This window comes from Natator depressus, chromosome 1 (assembly GCF_965152275.1).
Source record: "Natator depressus isolate rNatDep1 chromosome 1, rNatDep2.hap1, whole genome shotgun sequence".
NCBI lineage: Eukaryota > Metazoa > Chordata > Testudines > Cheloniidae > Natator > Natator depressus.
This window is the reverse complement of record NC_134234.1, coordinates 15,341,929-15,359,301: the sequence shown is the minus strand read 5'-3', so window position 1 is coordinate 15,359,301 and position 17,373 is coordinate 15,341,929. Positions and strand designations below refer to the sequence as shown.

Sequence of the window (17,373 nt, the reverse complement as noted above, 5' to 3'; positions counted from 1 at the left end):
CGGCTTGGGTGTCTAGTGATCACAAAGATTGTTTTATTACAATGACCCAGGTCTGAAGCATTTACACAGGTGAGTAATCCTCATTCCCACACACAGTTCCCGTTGATGTCTGTCTCGGGGCCTGATCTGACGCTTCTTAGTCTAAGGGAGAGGAAAATCAGGCCGATGGAGACTGCTCCCATGAGTAAATGTTACTCACCAGAGTAGGGAGTTGCTGAATCAAGCTCTGTGTTGCAGCTGTCTGTGTATTATGTTGATCTAAACTGTACTATGCCTCTGATTCCTAAATGTAGGAGCCGGATTTTGTCTCCCATTCACACACACACACACACACACCTCCTGGAGGCCTCCTTATAGCTCTACTATGTGTCAATGAGTTATATGGCCTCACACTTGCAGTCAGAACACAGTGCAATTAGCGGTGTTTGTCTTAGGAAACTCATAACTCTTCACTTTCAAATGATTTATGAGGTTTTCCAGTTCTGGGCTGGCCTGTGGGCTGAGATCTTTCCCAGGCAGCCCTTCGTTTAGCAGTTCACTGTGGGGCTAGAGGGGGAAGTCAGTGAGTAGACCAGCCTCGCCATCCCTGAGGTTAAAATCTTGATGAGGGGCCAAAAGGGAAGGACATATCCATGAAGTTTTCCTCACGGTTTCCACCATATCATTTCATTAAGCAGAGAGGGGCTTTTGCCCTTCTGGATCCCCTGTGAGCTGCATGGAACTTGGGGATTGGCTGGAGTCCAGACCCATCTATCTGGAGAGCTTATACCTCTGCAAGGCCTCTACCCTTTCTCAGCAGCTACCTGGCACCATCCAGCCTTCTGTTTCCCCAGCATCCACACTCTGGGCAGGCAGGGAGGTTTCTCTGCAGAAATGCAAGTGCAGCCCTGGACATAAAAGGGCTGTAATGCAAAGGACTCTGGGCCACAGAGGCGCTGGGCAGCACTGCAAGCAGGGAGGCTGCAGGCAAGCTCAGCTGCACCCCCACCATCATCACATCTGCTATCACAGCCAGGGTTCATGCTGCTGCTGCTCACCTTCCCTGTACCACAGGCAAGTACTGGGCTGCGGGAGTACTGGGCGTGATGGTGAGGGGAGCAAGGGGGAGATAAAGGGCTGGGAATGGACGTGATGGAGCGCAGATGTGGCCGAGGGAGAGCAACGGGGGGTGAGGGAACAGCAAAGGGAGGGGAGATTGGAGCAGAGAGAGAAGAGGAACGAGGAAAAGCAAAAAGAGAAGAGACAAGCCTCGAAAATGCATGGGGGGAGGGAGCAGTCTTTTCTCCCTTCCCTGGGGTGTGACCTGCCAAACCATCCTAAGCACAGCTCCCTGACCCCTACTATAACCAGCTCCTCACCAAGAGGAGAGTCTCCTTTGTATTTCTTGCTCCCCCAAATTAGGAAGGACTTACAACCATGTTTACTGTGGGACCATAAAGGCAGGCTTTGAACTGGGGCCCTAAAATCCTAAGATTCAAAGCGCTTTGCAGCCGTTACTTAATTGAGCATCATATCACGTCTGTGAGGCAGATGCATTTATCCAGTGAGGATAAATTGAGGTCTGGTGCATGCGTCCACACTTACATTTGTCTTTCACTGGTATAAGCATCCCATTATGTCGACATAGTAACACCATCTCCCCAAGCAGTGTTGAGCCATGGTTAGGGTGACCAGATGTCCCGATTTTATAGGGACAGTCCCAATTTTGGGGGCTTTTTCTTCTATAGGTACCTGTGTCCATAAACAGACTGCTCTGCATTGTTCCCCTTGTCTAACTCTACAGGGTAACGAAAAGCAGCCTCTACCTCTCTTTGCTATAACCCTACCTCTTCTAGCACAAGTAAATGAATGAGAAGTCATTAGTTGTGTCCTGTTAAGTTGGGGGCACCGTCACTATAATGGGAAATAAACGTACATGCTTACCCAATTCCTTAGGTTTAGATTAAGAGTGAACAGACTTTTAAAAAAATAACTGGAGTTAAAAAACAGATCACACCTTAAAAAACCCCATTGCATTTTTAGAAATAATTCTGTATGTATCCGGTGCTGCTCTCTCTCGCTCTCCCTACACTGTAGGTTTCTCTCCTCATTCTGTGTTAATGAAGTTTGGATGAAAACATGATCTTTGTTTCTTCAGGAGTTCATCTACTCCTGCTGTTAATCTGAAGTCACAATCCTAGAACATAAGAACAGCCATACTGGGTCCTTCCCCTGCATCAGGCTCATCCATGCTCGACTCTTGGGACTGACTGGACTGTGGTGGAGTTTCAAACAGGTCCTGGCTCACAATATCACTGGACCCCCCGGTTGCATATCCCCCGTCTTCTCCTCGTTCTCGCTGTTCAAGCCAGGGGCCTATGTCTTAGGTTCCTCAGAGGTCTCCACGGTGGTCTGTGGGATGGTGGTGGGGTCTGCCACAGATGGCATGCAGCTCTTTGTAAAAGTGACAAATTTGCAATGTGGCACCGGATTGGCTATTGGCCTCTCTGGCTTTCTGGTACACCTGCTGCAGTTTCTTCGCTTTCACATGACACTGCTGCTGGTGCCTGTTGTACCCCTTCTCCTGGACCCCCTGTGCAATCTGCTTGTAGATGGCAACGTTTCTACGGCTGCTCTGTAGCTGTGCTACTGGCCCAGGACATCCAGTATCTCCTGTCTACTCTAAGCTGGAGCGCACCTGGAGCACGTAGCCAGCATGGTCAGCTGGGCAGTCGTACACAAGAGAGAGCTGGGTGTGCTCACCAAGTTGGACAATCAGGGAAAGGCATTTCAAAAATGTGCTGTGCTTGCAAGGGGAGGGCGGCCTCCCTGTCTACGTGACCCCAGGGCAGTGGCGTCCACAATTGTGACCAGAGCAGTCAGTGTTGTGCATTGTGGGACAGCTGCTGGAGGACTGTTAGGGTTGACATAGGTAATGCAGAGGATGACCAGATAGCAAGTGTGAAAAATCGGGACAGGAGGTGGGGATTTTGAAAAAAGGAGCGAAAATTAGGGGATCTAGATGACATTATGGGATGGAGACAGTTGCACGCTGGGAAGTTGACTCCTTGCTCTCAGCCACCCCTGTGTGACTTGTTTCTGCCCCACCATGCATTGTTAATACTTCCCAAAAGACAGTGCGCTGGACGATTGCACACTAGGATATCTACCCATGATACACCGATACAAGCATTCCTGGTGACTATGCGCACTACCGACAGAACTGGGAATTGAACCTCAGCTCTCCAGACACCCAGGGTGAATTTTCTCACTGACTGCAGTGGTGCTAGGATTTCACCCCTAATCTTGTGCCTTCACTACAAAAGCAGAGGCTGCAAGTCTAACTACTGGCTGTTACATGGGGCTCAGAAAGTCAGAGGGAGGCTCTTTTCTCTGTCCTACCTACCCCATTTCATGCTCACATAAGGACTGTCCAGAATCTAGACATATATATATATATATATATATATATATATATATATATATGGGCCCAACTCTGCAAACTTTTATTCACACACACAGTCCCACTGAAATCAGTTGGACCACTCACATGAGAAAGGGTTTGTGGGATCAGGTCCTAAGTTTGCAAAGTGCTGTGGAATCCATCAGACCGAACAAAGCTGTTATGCATGTAAGGGATTGTTTTAACAGTAATACGGCAAATTAACACAACCTGGCCCCATGACAACTAAGGCTGCTTAAGAGCTGCATTGTCTGTGCGGCAGGTATTCAGGCAAAGCAACTTCATGTTATAAAAAGCCAGTCAGCTGCGAACCAGCTGAGCGGAGAACAGCAGAGAGGCTAACAGAGGGAGTTTGCCTGGGAGTTCGCCCGGGGAGAGCCACTGAGGCTTACAAGGAAGGTAATATGGATGGGGAGCATTCAGCTGTTGTGACTTGCACTGAATGTGCAATGTTTGTCTTTCTTCCACAGGACAGAAGCGACTTTGTCTGTACAAAGTGCAAGCTGGTCTCCATATTGGAAGAGAAGGTTCAAGGTCTCTTACCCTGCGTTGGGTAAGAGAAACTGAAGATTTCCTGGACAGACGTCAGGATATGCTTCTACGGGCACAACATTCTGAAGAATCAGAGCAGGCTGCGCAGCGGGGACAGAAGGACGGTGAAGAAATTTGGCAGCATGTGACCTCCAGAAGAAGAAAGGGGAGCGTCCGTGTACCAGCAACGCAGATACAGGTAAGCAACCGTTTTCATGTTCTCTCCACAGGTACTAATACGGAGAGTGGACTAGATGATACATCTGAGGGAAGGGAACAGAAGGAGACTCCACCGATTGGAAGGCATGAGATGCACTGTCCTAGGGATGGGGGTTCCATGACCACCGCTCCCAAGAGGAGGAGGCGGGTGGTGGTGGTTGGGGACTCTCTCCTTAAGGGGACTGAGTCATCTATCTGCCGCCCCGACCGGGAAAACTGAGAAGTCTGATGCTTGCCAGGAGCTAGGATTCATGATGTGACGGAGAGACTGCCGAGACTGATCAAGCCCTTGGATTGCTACCCCTTCCTGCTTCTCCACGTGGGCACCAATGATACTGCCAAGAATGACCTTGAGCGGATCACTGCAGACTACGTGGTTCTGGGAAGAAGGATAAAGGAGTTTGAGGCGCAAGTGGTGTTCTCGTCCATTCTCCCCGTGGAAGGAAAAGGCACGGGTAGAGACCGTCAAATCGTGGAAGTCAACAAATGGCTACTCAGGTGATGTCGAAGAGAAGACTTTGGATTCTTTGACCATGGGATGGTGTTCCAAGAAGGAGGAGTGCTAGGCAGAGACGGGCTCCACCTAACGAAGAGAGGGAAGAGCATCTTCGCAAGCAGGCTAGCTAACCTAGTGAGGAGGGCTTTAAACTAGGCTCACTGGGGGAAGGAGACCAAAGCCCTGAGGTAAGTGGGGACATGGGATACCAGGAGGAAGCATGAGCAGGAGAGCACGAAAGGGTAGGGCTCCTGCCTCATACTGAGAAAGCGGAACAAACAGCAAGTTATCTCAAGTGCCTATACACAAATGCAAGAAGCCTGGGAAACAAGCAGGGAGAACTGGAAGTCCTCGCACAGTCAAGGAATTATGATGTGATTGGAATAACAGAGAGTTGGTGGGATAACTCACATAACTGGAGTACTGTCATGGATGGATATAAACTGTTCAGGAAGGACAGGCAGGGCAGAAAAGGTGGGGGAGTTGCACTGTATGTAAGGGAGCAGTATGACTGCTCAGAGGTCCAGTATGAAACTGCAGAGAAACCTGAGAGTCTCTGGATTAAGTTTAGAAGTGTGAGCAACAAGGGTGATGTTGTGGTGGGAGTCTGCTATTGACCACCGGACCAGGGGGATGAGGTGGATGAGGCTTTCTTCCGGCAACTAACAGAAGTTACTAGATCGCAGGCCCTGGTTCTCATGGGAGACTTCAATCACCCTGATATCTGCTGGGAGAGCAATACAGCGGTGCACAGACAATCCAGGAAGTTTTTAGAAAGGGTAGGGGTCAATTTCCTGGTGCAAGTGCTGGAGGAACCAACTAGGGGCAGAGCTCTTCTTGACCTGCTGCTCACAAACCGGGAAGAATGAGCAGGGGAAGCAAAAGTGGATGGGAACCTGGGAGGCAGTGACCATGAGATGGTTGAGTTCAGGATCCTGACACAGGGAAGAAAGGAGAGCAGCAGAATACGGACCCTGGACTTCAGAAAAGCAGACTTTGACTCCCTCAGGGAACTGATGGGCAGGATCCCCTGGGAGAATAACATGAGAGGAAAAGGAGTCCAGGAGAGCTGGGTGTATTTTAAAGAATCCTTATTGAGGTTACAGGGACAAAACATCCTGATGTGTAGAAAGAATAGTAAATATGGTAGGCTATCAACTTGGCTTAAGAGTGAAATCCTTGCTGATCTTAAACACAAAAAAGAAGCTTACAAGAAGTGGAGGCTTGGACAAATGACCAGGGAAGAGTATAAAAATATTGCTCAGGCATGCAGGAGTGAAATCAGGAAGGTCAAATCACACCTGGAGTTGCAGCTAGCAAGAGATGTTAAGAGTAACAAGAAGGGTTTCTTCAGGTATGTTAGCAACAAGAAGAAAGTCAAGGAAAGCGTGGGCCCCTTACTGAATGAGGGAGGCAACCTAGTGACAGAGGATGTGGAAAAAGCTAATGTACTCAATGCTTTTTTTGCCTCTGTCTTCACAAACAAGGTCAGCTCCCAGACTGCTGCACTGGGCAGCACAGCATGGGGAGGAGGCGACCAGCCCTCTGTGGAGAAAGAAGTGGTTTGGGACTATTTAGAGAAGCTGGACGAGCACAAGTCCATGGGGCCGGATGCGCTGCATCCAAGAGTGCTAAAGGAGTTGGCAGATGTGATTGCAGAGCCATTGGCCATTATCTTTGAAAACTCATGGTGATCGGGGGAGGTCCCGGATGACTGGAAAAAGGCTAATGTAGTGCCCATCTTTAAAAATGGGAAGAAGGAGGATCCTGGGAACTACAGGCCAGTCAGCCTCACCTCAGTCCCTGGAAAAATCATGGAGCAGTTCCTCAAGGAATCAGTTCTGAAGCACTTAGTGGAGAGGAAAGTGATCAGGAACAGTCAGCATGGATTCACCAAGGGCAAGTCATGCCTGACTAACTTAATTGCCTTCTATGACGAGATAACTGGCTCTATGGATGAGGGGAAAGCAGTGGATGTGTTGTTCCTTGACTTTAGCAAAGCTTTTGACATGGTCTCCCACAGTATTCTTGCCAGCAAGTTAAAGAAGTTTGGGCTGGATGAATGGACAATAAGGTGGATAGAAAGTTGGCTAGATTGTCGGGCTCAACGGGTAGTGATCAATGGCTCCATGTCTAGTTGGCAGCAGGGATCAAGCGGAGTGCCCCAAGGGTTGGTCTTCGGGTCGGTTTTGTTCAATATCTTCATAAATGATCTGGAGGGTGGTGTGGATTGCACCCTCAGCAAGTTTGCAGATGACACTAAACTGGGAGGAGTGGTAGATACGCTGGAGGGTAGGGATAGGATACAGAGGGCCCTAGACAAATTAGAGGATTGGGCCAAAAGAAATCTGATGAGGTTCAAAAAGGACAAGTGCAGAGTCCTGCACTTAGGATGGAAGAATCCCATGCACCGCTACAGACTAGGGACCGAATGGCTTGGCAGCAGTTCTGCAGAAAAGGACCTAGGGGTTACAGTGGACGAGAAGCTGGGTATGAGTCAACAGTGTGCCCTTGTTGCCAAGAAGGCCAATGGCATTTTGGGCTGTATAAGTAGGGGCATTGCCAGCAGATCGAGGGATGTGATCGTTCCCCTCTATTCAACATTGGTGAGGCCTCATCTGGAGTACTGTGTCCAGTTTTGGGCCCCACACTACAAGAAGGATGTGGAAAAATTGGAAAACATCCAGCGGAGGGCAACAAAAATGATTAGGGGACTGGGACACATGACTTATGAGGAGAGGCTGAGGGAACTGGGATTGTTTAGTCTGCAGAAGAGAAGAATGAGGGGGGATTTGATAGCTGCTTTCAACTACCTGAAAGGGGGTTCCAAAGAGGATGGATCTAGACTGTTCTCTGTGGTAGCAGATGACAGAACGAGGAGTAATGGTCTCAAGTTGCAGTGGGGGAGGTTTAGGTTGGATATTAGGAAAATCTTTTTCACGAGGAGGGTGGTGAAGCACTGGAATGGGTTACTTAGGGAGGTGGTGGAATCTCCTTCCTTAGAAGTTTTTAAGGTCAGGCTTGACAAAGCCCTGGCTGGGATGATTTAGTTGTGGATTGGTCCTGATTTGAGCAGGGGGTTGGATTAGATGACCTCCTGAGGTCCCTTCCAACCCTGATATTCTATGATTCTATGTATGGGACCTTACAGGTACACGTTCTAGAAGGAGGATGGTCTTGGGGTAAAGGCTTAGGAGATTTAGGTTCAAACCTTCAGTCTCCTACAGCCTCCCTGCAAGACTTTGGGTAAATCACGTAGGCTGAGACTCTCAAAGCTGACTTGAAGATCTGGTCGTAAATCCTTAAGGTACTTAGGTGCCTAACTCCCTCTCAGTTCAATATCTAACTATCTTTGAGCATCTGGGCATTAGTCACACAGCTCCTATTAAAATTCCCTAGTCACCTTTGAAAATCTCAAACTTATTATCTCTGTGCCTTGGTTTCCCATCTAGTAGATTGAGCAGTGGCCTGGAACTCAAGAACCTGCATTCTGTTCACAGCTTGGCTGCTGGGTGATACAGGGAAAGTCGGCTCACCTCTCTGTGCTTCGGTTTCCCCATCTGTGAAATGGGGATAATGATACTGACCTACTTTGTAAAGCGCTCTGAGATCTACTGAAGAAAAGCGTATAGAGGATCTAGGTCTTATTCAGCACACACTCTAATTTACCATTTATAAATGAGTATTAATGTAGTCCTGTTCCTGCTTCTTTTGAATTTATTTAATGGGGAAATTCCCATTCACTTCACTGGAGAAGAACTGGGCCCTCAAACAATACATGGAGGGGGAAAGAATGAAATAAATGAGAGAGGTAAGAGGGAGGCTGATGGTTAATTCCTCAGCCTGGTAATATGTTTGCACAGCATCTAGCACAATAGGGTTCAGGCCCATAGTCCAAATGCTAAAATTAAAGGTGATATATTTCTATTTTAGTTCTTTAGCTGTGTGATACTGCATGTTTTTATAGGGCCAGCGCCTATGCTTTTTTCTCAGGCAAAGTCCCATTAAATATCTGGACAGAGCTCTTCCTCTCGGGGGCCTGTTCAGCTGCCCTGCCTCTGTGGCTCAGAGCAGATCTCCCTTGGAGTTGTGGACCACGTGCTTGCAAAATCCATTCTGCCCTCTCTCCCCCCTTTTCATTCCCTCTCTAACTTCTTGACTAGTGAAGTAGCCCTTCGTCATCATGATGCAGTTGTGAAAAAAACGAATCTTCTGGGGTGTATTAACAGGAGTGTCGTAGGTAAGATACAGGAGCTAATTGTGCCACTCGGTTCGGCTCTGGTGAGGCCTCAGCTGGAGTACCGTGCTCAGTTCTGGGCACCAAACTTTAGGTAAGATGTGGACAAATTGGAGAAAGTCCAGATGGTAGCAACAACAATGATAAAAGATTTAGAAAACCTGACCTATGAGGAAAGGTTAAAAAAACTTGGGATGTTTAGCCTTGAGAAAGGAAGATTGGGTTGGGAGGGTTCATAACGGCCTTCAAATCTGTTATGGGCTCTTAGAAAGAGGATGGGGGTTAATTGTTCTCCATGTCCACTGAAGTTAGGAGAAGTAGTAATGGGCTTAATCTGCAGCAAGGGGAATTTAGGTTAGATATTAGAAAAAAACTTTCTAACTATAAGGGTAGTTAAGGTCTGGACTAGGCTTCCAAGGGAAGTTCTACAATCCCCACCACTGGAGGTTTTTAAGAACAGGTTGGACAAATACCTGTCAGGGACAGTCTAGGTTTATTTGGTCCTGCCTCAGTGAGCTGGACTCAATGACCTCTCGAGGTTCCGTCCAGCCCTGAGTTTCTATGATTCTATGACAATGACGTAAGGACAGAGTAAGAACCGAGCTATAGCTTTGGGATTTGTTCCTTTAACTACATTTGAGCTGTGTGGTTCTTGTCCACTGTGTTCTGTGTATCAGTGAGTGTGCACATGCTCAGCTGTACAGCTCCATGAAACGTTATGCCTCCCAGGACAGCCTTCTAATTGGGTTCAGTGCCCTTTGAGAGTTCTCTTAGCCTAATGCTATAGTTTATAATAAAGGAGCAGATGGAGTGGGGAAGCCTTGCTGAGCTGGAATATTATATATACAATTTGCCCTAAGTGAAACAGAAAACAAAGCAGGCTGACTTGTAGAAGTATTTTTACAGGGACAGGCGCCAGGGAAAGAGGATAGGAGAAATAATAAGTGCTTTGCACACGAGAACACCTTTCCTCTGAGACTCTCAAAGCACTTTGTGTTAATTAACCCTCACCACACCCCTGAGAGGGAGGCAACTATTTCCCTTGCTTTACAGATGTGGAAACAGTGGTACAGAGATGTTAAGGGCATGTCCGCATTCATACTGATGTTGGCGGAAGCCAAATTGGGACCTAAACGACATGCTCAGGATCACGCAGCCTAGCTGAGACCAGGAGTCTTAAAACTCCCAGAGATGTCTCCCCATCACCCCCCAATCACTACTCTACCCATAGGAGTGTCACCCCATCTGCTCTCATTGCTGCCCCGAAGTGTGTCAGTCATCCCATTCTCCATTCATTGCTGCTGGCTAGGGGTGCTCCCCCTGCTGACCCTAAGGGATGTCTCCTTGCCCATTCTCCCTACTCCTTCAGGGAGTACCCCGCCTTTCCCCATGCACCTCTTCCCCCAATACTAGTGTTCTTCCACCCATTCCTCATTACTCCACTCCCACCCTGTAGTGGGGCAGCTGCCCCACTCCTGGAGAACAGGGGTTAAAAGCAGCCAAGCTAGGCTGATTGGGGAAGCAGCCACAGCTGTGGCCAGCTCAATTAGTGCCTAGCTGGCCCTGATAAGAGGGCTGTGGGCTAGAAGCCAGAGGAATTTCACTCTAGCCCTGGAGTGGGAAGGGCTAGCTGCCTAGGAGCAAGGTACCTTAAGTGGAGCAGTGCTGGGGAGCTCTAGCCTGGTAAACCCCCAGGCTGCAGGCCTTGTTGAAGGTCAAAAGGTACTGGGGCTGCAGAGGGGCAGCCCGAGGATAGGTAAAGGCAGCAGGTCCTAACCCCTTGCCAATGATGAGTGGCCTTTACAGACTGCAGTCTGCCCCAGTGAGTGGGGGCTAGATGATGACTGGCAGTAGCCACTGAGGCAAGGTGGGGATAGAGAGTTGGGGGTTCCCCTGGGTGGGGAGACCCAGAGTGTGGGGGTACTGCTGGGGCAGAACCCCAAAGTAAAGGGGTACCGGGGTCTGGGAGGGACGCAGGGCCAGTTCCTGGTGAGACACTGGCCTTCAGAGGGCACTCTGTAAGCTGGAAAAGAGCTAATTCCCAGATGACCAGCAGGAGGCGTCGCACTGGTGCGTTGTTGCTTTGCTACACACCCCCCAGTCTCCTGCTCTAACCATTGGACAATATTGCTTCATTAAAAGACAGGGCGGGGAGAAAAATGTGCAACTAAATTAAGACCATATTAAGCCATGAAAAACCACAAAATGTGTGTCTTCAGTTACAGCAACGGCAGGCCTCTTTAGGGACTTTCCCTTTGAAAAGCAGAAGAGACCAGTGGTTCTCAAAGCTGGTCCGGAGCTTGTTCAGGGAAAGCCCTTGGCGCGCCGGGCCGGTTTGGTTTACCTGCCACGTCCCTTGGCCCGCGCCGCTTCCCGTAGCCCCCATTGGCCTGGAGCGGCGAACCGCGGCCAGTGGGAGCCGCGATCGGCCGAACCTGCGGACGCGGCAGGTAAACAAACCAGTCCGGCCCGCCGGGGCTTCCCCTGAACAAGTGGCGGACCGGCTTTGAGAACCACTGGAATAGACTCTAACTGGGTGGGGAAAAGTCGAGTCTGTTCAGCCTGTAATGAGCAACTACCTCCCTATTTTTTTTTAATAGTGTGGCATTTAAGTAAGCGTTTAATTGCAAAGCTATGCACAATGATTCACTTCCCTCTGCCAAGGAACAAAGCCGAGACGCGGCAGGTAATGTTCAAGCCAAGAAGTCTGTGCATTTCCTTCTATACAAGTGAGTTTTGGCACAGTAGCTACTTCACACCCAATTAATTACTTCAGCGCTGGATTATCCTTGCAGGCTCCCAGAGGAAGTGATAATAGGACCCAATTAAATTAATTTACATTTACTTTGAAAGCAATTTTCCTTTGGTAAAATTTGAGCTATAATTTGACAGAGTCAACGCCAGCATATTGTTTTTGTCTGTCAGAGATGTAGCCTGAATTGAGACCAACAAATCCCAAGGTGTAAACGCAAGGATCTCTCTCGTTGGGTGAAAACACAAAGAAGGACAGAGTTCAGAAAAAGTGTTTATTCCTGTGCCCTTTCCTGCAAACTAATAAGAACATACTGTGAAATGCCCAGGGAGGTTTTTTTGCAAGTGTTTGCCAACATAACATGATCCTAATTAAATAAATGTTTGGGAGTGATCAGGAATATGACGAAACCTTGTCTATATTAGGATTTCAGGCACAGTGATTTTGTTCTGGTGCAAATCCCTGCTGGACATATTGTTTACACTACTGCCAAAAGTGCTGCACTGGCTTAAATTGTGTCTATATTAGAGATTTGCACAGTGCAGCTACGTAAGTGTCTGAAATCCCAGGGCAGAAAAGGCAATTGCTTTAATAATTCTCCCTATCCCCCCGTGACCTTTTAGGTAGAAGTTGCACTATAGCAGGTGAGAAGAATGGGCTAGGGCAGGCTCTGTGTTACTTACAAGTGGCATCTCTGTGGCAGAGGACAGGATCGGTTGGCTGCTCCTTTGAAAAGGGACAACATCACCCCCTGTTAATGCAGGCTGCAGACCACAGCAGGAGCATTAGTCAGCTGGCCACACCCTTTCACTGCCAGCCAACGCCCCTTTTGAGTGTGAGAGCTTTAGTGCTGAGTTAGCATCCCTGCGGCCATGCAAGGAGAGTGACTCCCTTCCCCCTGCACTCGTGCATCTGTGCAGCACCAGGTGGGATTTGGCCAGGGGTAATTCACGCCTTTTGGCCCCAGCCCCTGCCACAAACACCACGCAGGGTGAAAAACTGATTCATAGATTTTTTTTTTTTTTTTTTTAAGGCCAGAAGGGACCATTAGAGCATCTAGTCTGACCTGCATAACACATGCCAGTGCCAATAAACTGCCACGGCATCTGGCTAGGGGTAGGACCGCCCAGTTCTCCAAAAAGAAGGAGCTCTCCTATGCCAAACTCAAGCAGTGCCACTCCTTCAGCGTTCAGGTAGCTCCTTTCTTTTCTCTTCTGTCTTCATTTTTGCTCTTTTGGGGGCCAGTCTCTAAAGAACTAAAATCTTGCCAGGAAGCCCAGTTCTGCAAAACTACCCTTCCCAATTTTCCAGACATCAGAGGGCTGAATGATTCAGATCAGCTTTGCACACGTGTCCCCCGTGAATCTGAGCTCTCTGCCTCCTGAGCGCCACCCTTGGCTACTAGCACTATGGAGCCCAACCAGAGCCTTCTACTGTTGCAGTGATTCTTTCTCCTGGAGGGCTAGAGTGTGGTTTTACCACAAGGCCTAAGCAGGGATGGTATGTGGTTGTACTGCCCTGGCAGCTGACTAGGAACCATATTGTGGGCCGTATTCTCAGCAGGTGTAACTTGATGTAGCTCCAGTCTAGTCAATAGGGTCATGAACTCTACAGAAGTCAATAGAGCTATACAAGTCCTCGATGAGGGTGCTTGGCCCTGTGTCTTAAAGAGTCACAATCTGGTTCCCCCTCTGCTCCAGGAGGGGAAGTAATATGCACCAACCCATACCTGGCATAGAATACTTCACCATATGTGCTGGTCCAGCTCTGCTGGCCGGTGCACTTGCCAGGGAGGGGAGGCAGGGAATTAAGGCTTCACCCACGCCCATCCATTCTCCACCAACTTGCAAGGGAAGGGGAGCAGCAGTCCCACTGAAGCTGCTCTCCTCTCCCCTCCCCACACCAGTGATCCACGTTGCCCACACAATAGCAAAATGGGTGTATTATGTCCCCTTACTCCCTTGCGTTGGTGTGGAAGGAGGCACTGTTGCCTTTCTAAACAGGAGGAAAGCTCTAGCACTCCTCTGGAGCTGTGGAAAATTGCTCCTTCCACCACCATCGCTTTTCCTAGCCCAATGGCATGCCTGTAGCTTACCAGTGCAGCGTTCCTAATAACTCTTTAGCCTCTGGATGGTGATTTATAGCTTCTGGAACAAAGGTTAAACCCTCTTCCTCTCCTTGTTAGTGCTGTCTCTCACACTTTCCACAGATCTTTGACATTTCAGTCATAGCCCCATAACATTCTGTTTTCCCTTCATCTCGGGTCTACTATGCATAAAGGCTGGGGGATTTGTGGGTGTCTAATCTCAGCCTATATACAAACTGGAGGTTACCACCCGGAAGCGGGAGATCACTTCGACTGACAGGGATCTGAAAAGAAGCATCCACTGGACAAAATATCTACTCAGAGCACCTGTTTGCATGTCAGCAATGTAATAAAATAAGCATATCATTAAGTGCTGGCCAGGACTTACAAAACAGTGTTTTTTCTATGGAATACTTGCTATTAGGGCCACAGCTGGAAGTTAACCAGGCAGCACTGATAGGTCAACAACTTTGCATACAAGTTGCCTCCACCCTGGTAACTACTACCTATTGCCAATATTATCTCGTTCTTCCCTTGTTCGCTCCTGTCTGTCTGTGTCCATGTGATAGCTCTCGCATTATATATTTAGATTGTAAGCTCATTGGAGTGGGGACCTTCTTTTTGGTCTGTGTTTGTACAGCGCCTAGCACAGTGAGGTCTTGGTCCATGCCTAGGGCTCCTAGGCTAACAATAATAATAATCTACTGGAAAAAAAGAGACCTCATGGCTGAGCAGAGGGCACACAAAGATGGTTTCTTTGTAGATCTCCTTTCAGATCCTTTCTAATATTTTCAGTGTTTAAAAGAATGACTTTTTGTGATGTTTAGTCATCGCTTTACTTCTTGGTGCCGCTGCAGAATAACTGCGCACTACAGGCCTGATCCAAAGCCCATGGAAGTCAATTGAAAGATTCCCACGGACTTCAGTGGCTTTCGATCAAGCCCTGAGCCATTGTTATACTTGGCTTATATTTCTACCAGATGCAGTTTTTCCTGTTTTAAAGAGGAACTTCAAAACGACAATGAAAGCTGAGGTAAGCAGAGGTTTAGCGGCTGAATAATCCCTGAACCAGGCTGTGGGGGCCTTAAAAACAGAAATAAGGCTGAACTAATATTAACATTCCGCTTTCCCTCTCTATGAAAGCCTGAAGGTTCCCTGGAATGTATCTTCCGTGTTACGTTATTATTTGTTAGAGCTAGATTGGTCCCAAGGGCACAGCCCATCGAAGAGGTGGTGCCTAGCTGGGCTGCCCCAGGGAAGACATTATAGCTCAGGGTGCCTCAATTTCCCACCTTGCTCCCAAGTGGTAATAATGTATTGTAGCTGTTAATAAATTATGATGCCCCTCTCCATGCCAGCTCAGCTGGATAATGGGGGTAGGGCAAATACTCTGTCTATCCCCCCTCCCTGCTCACCTGCTCCGAGGAGAGAGTAACGGACAAGCAGCGATGCTTTCTCTTGTGACCCCCAAGCCCAGGATGTAACGGGGGTTGATGTGCAGCCCAAGTCACAATCTAGGGCTATATAGTGCGAGCAGAGCACGCGGCACTCCTTCAGTCTGCGTCACTGCACAGAGCTGCAGTCTCATTGCCCCGGTGCTATCCCTGATGTCGCAGAATGAGGCATTTCTGGGATATGGTCAGAGACTTGCGATTTCACACTCCCATCACCGTATCATCTTCCACACTGCCCCCTGTGTGTAGTGCACCTTCCCTACTGAGGTGTGTCAAGCACCTCTGTTTCATTCAAATCCCTCCTTAAAACTCACTCCTGTCTTGCTACCCTTCATGATGTCAGCTAATGCACCAAATGATATTTAAACCTTTAACTGAACCACCAAGATGTGCACAGGCTTGAACTGAATATCGGCATGTTTTTATTGTTATAACTCTTCCCCTTCCTTCCTCCATCCCGTCCCCAATGTGCGTCATTTGCGCTTGCTGTGTCATGTATAAAACGAGATTGCCAGCTGGTTGGGGCAGGAGACAGGTCTGTTTATTTCTAAAGCGCCTAGTACATACAGACTAACACGGCTATCACTCTGAAACCTGTAGTATATGTCTGACAGTTACCCGGTGGAGAGGGTGAAGAGAAGAGCCACAAAAGTGATCCGAGGTTTGGGAAAAAAAAGGCCTTACAGTGGAGCTCGATCTGTTTAGCTTACCAAAAAGATCAAGAGATGACTTGATTAAAGCATGTAAGTTCTTTCACAGGGTACCAAAGGACTCTTCAATCATTGGTTCTTGTGCCTTTCTTCGCTAGATTAGATGCTAAAGCCAGACAAATTCATATTAGAAATAAGGCAAATTTTAACAGTGATTAACTATTGGAACAAACTACCAAGGGAAGTGGGGGATTCTCCATCTCTTGATGTCCTCCCATCTACACTGGACACTTTCCTGGAAGATATGCTTTAGCCAGACACAAGTTACTGGGCTCAATGCAGGAGTAATGATGAAATTCTATGGCTTGTGTGATGCAGAGGATATAATGGTCCCTTCTGCTCTTAAAAATCTATGGAAAAATAACTAATGACAATGACTATATTTTAATTACATTAAAACTGATTTCTATGCTGGATGCACCATGAAGCCAGGCTTTACTGATCCTCAGATTTGTGAAATGTGAGAGGCTTTCAGCATAAAAAACCGGGCTCAACTCAGTTTTCACTGTAGCTTGGCAGCTCACCCTTTAAAAATAAGAGCTCAGGTGGTATCCACAATCCACATCGTCTGAGCCAGTTAGGATTCAATTAAGAGCATTTCTTGCTTCATTCTAGGAGTTAGTAACTGTCAAGGTTTTACCTTGAGGTTCCTGGGTTAAACCTTTCTGTCTCTGTGTCATGCTGTGTGGAATAGTTCTGCTCTTTGAAAGAATCCACCCCTCCTCCTTTTACCCCTTACCCTCCCACAGACTTAAGAGTAGGTTGTTTTTCGGTATGTGGTAGTGACAATTTGTCAGGATGCCAAGTTCAAAGTCTGTAACCCACTGCCAGTTTGGAGCCCAAGAGCAAGGTCACAACTAATCGCAGACTTCTGACCTTCCAGTCACATCCGCCATCACTAGATCATAAGAGGAGATGGAAGGGTGTATTTTGAAAGGTTTTATATTTCAGGTGAGGTACACAAAAGTTTTGGCCAGATGGAAAAAATCAAGAGGCGAGCTAGGGTAGTGTGGAGCATATTAAGGAAGATGAAAGACATAATGTAAAGCAATCTCCCCCTTATCCTATAAAGGGAGGTCAACAACCAGTATATCCTTCCAGTCATGGCATATGGCACAGTCACCAGAAAGTCCGGCAGAGATTAGGCATTCCCCCAGAGAGGGAAAGATAAGTAATTTAAAAAGAAGAAAGTGAATGGGTGTAGTTTTACTGTTAAATACTATTACCTGGATATCTTACAACTTTTTTATTGTCATGTGGGAGTGGGATTTCATGGGAATGAGAGTTAGGTACCTAACCTGCTTTGATGCTTTCGAAAATCCCACTATCTGCATCTTTAGGTGCCTAAATACCTTGGAAAATCTGGCCCTACTGTCACTGTTCTCAACAGTGTTTAGCATCCAACAATCTGCTGAGCTCTTCTGAAAGTCTGGCCCTAAGTAAATA

General features: G+C 47.8%; 1 long non-coding RNA gene across 1 annotated transcript in view; it reads right to left on the bottom strand.

Moving 5' to 3' along the window:
- Positions 1–15,274, bottom strand: part of LOC141981292 (uncharacterized) — a 56,032-nt gene extending 40,758 nt beyond the window's left edge. The window contains exon 1 of the long non-coding RNA XR_012637721.1: positions 15,179–15,274. This is a non-coding gene — a long non-coding RNA (uncharacterized LOC141981292). The remainder of the gene's footprint in view (positions 1–15,178) is intronic.
- Positions 15,275–17,373: the final 2,099 nt, after the last annotated feature.